Genomic DNA, 1,828 nt, shown 5'->3' on the forward strand with positions numbered 1-1,828 from the left:
GGGAAAGCTCAGAGGCAAGGGTTTGGAGAGGTAAATGTTGGGCCCTGAAGGCAGGACCGAGGTTGCTTTGCTTTCCCAGGGCTGATTCAGGCTGCAAAGCTCCAAGACTGGCTTTTTCCAGCAGTGGTGAGAGCTTTGCTAGCAAGTATCAAGTTTTAAGCAGTTTGGGGACTAAAAAACACACTTGCTTTCCTGGGCACTTTCTCTCTCAGCAGCCTTTCCCTCTCAACTCCCCCTGGCTCTGGGACACTTAGAGGGCCCTGTGTTGGCTGCTGTGGCCTGGGGGGTTGAGGGAAGAGGCTGGGGGGGCTCAGGAGGCTCTGGCACTTCACGCTGTCCAGGCAGCATCAGCAGTCCCTGGGAGAGTATTGAGAATCAGAAGGTGAGACCCCATCCCAGGCTACTGAGTTGGAACCTGCTCTTTAACAATCTCCAGAGCATAGTAGAGTCTGAGAAGGCTGTGACCACAGGGAGGGTGGTCCCAGAGAGAGAGGCGCCTGGGCTGGGAGTCGGGGAGCTCGGGTTCCCCAGGTGTTGCTAGAGTGAGCTGGCAAAACCCAGAAAGGCACTCCCAGTGCTCAGGGAAGCAGATTGTGGAGCCTCTCTTAGGATAAATTTAAAATGTCTTCCCATCACTTTCTAACTGCCTTTGCTCTCACTTGCGTCCGTGATGGCGCCATCCTAACTAGTTCCAGTTCTCTACTTACCTTCTTCCCTCTTGTCCTTCGGTTGAGTCTTTCTCCTCTGACGCTGTCCTTCTCTGCACCTGGTTTTCTCATCTCCTCTCTTGGGTTTGAAGGTAGGCTTCCTCCTAGCCCCAGGACTGCGTCATTCTCAGGAAGCTCTCTCGGATAATCTGGGCGAGCAGATTAATTCCAGCTTGATTCATCCCAGCTTCTCTTGCTTGAACAGGGCTGCTTTTCCCCAAATCAGAGCTTTGACTTTGACACAGATGTTACAAATAATTGCTTCCAGATCTCCAGTGAATCTGCTCATCTCGTCTAAATTTACCCAAAAAGGGGACTTCCCTGGTGACACAGTGGTTAAGAATCTGCCTGCCAATGCAGGGGACACGGGTTTGAGCCCTGGTCCAGGAACATCCACATGCCACATAATAACTAAGCCCGTGCGCCACAACTACTGAGCCTGTGCTCTAGAGCCCGTGAGCCACAACTACTGAAGCCCGCACGCCTAGAGCCCGTGCTCCGCAACAGAAATCATCGCAGTGAGAAGCCCACGCGCCGCAATCAAGAGTAGCTTCAGCTCGCGGCAACTAGAGGAAGCCGGCGCACAGTGAGGAAGACCCAACGCAGCCAAAAATAGAAAAATAAATAAATAAATATATTAAAAAACCCCCACTAATCTGAAAAAAAATAAAGCTAGATGAACTGGGAGATTGGGATTGACATATATACACTAATATGTATAAAATGGATAACTAATAAGAACCTGCTGTATAAAATAAATAAATAAAATTCAAAAATTCGAAAAAAAAAGAATATAGCACTCAAAGCAGTATTGTATAAAGATATAATCAATGTGATGCCAAGTATTTGATACCAAGTATTCATCAAAGATACCATATACTTTTGGTCTTTATTTTTGTACAATAATTACTTTTTAAAAGACAACTTAAAAGTTGGATTACTAAGTTCAACTATGCTTCGTCAATATTTCTTCTTCTAGCACTACAAGGCAATACTGGATCTACTCTAATAAATGATTTTTCATTGGAATAAATAAAAATAAAAAGTTTACCCAAAAAATTATTTTCAGAATTTCAGAATTAGATGTAAGGATTATGAAGTGAAACATTTTCAACGTGTAG

General features: G+C 45.5%; 1 protein-coding gene across 1 annotated transcript in view; it reads left to right on the plus strand.

Annotated features, from left to right (window-relative positions):
- LOC103089484 (aldose reductase-related protein 2-like) overlaps nucleotides 1-1,828 on the plus strand; it is a 16,610-nt gene that overhangs the window by 10,473 nt on the left and 4,309 nt on the right. The gene's annotated exons all lie outside the window — the stretch shown is intronic.

This window comes from Lipotes vexillifer, unplaced genomic scaffold (genome assembly GCF_000442215.2).
Source record: "Lipotes vexillifer unplaced genomic scaffold, Lipotes_vexillifer_v1.1 scaffold71, whole genome shotgun sequence".
Taxonomy (NCBI): domain Eukaryota; kingdom Metazoa; phylum Chordata; class Mammalia; order Artiodactyla; family Lipotidae; genus Lipotes; species Lipotes vexillifer.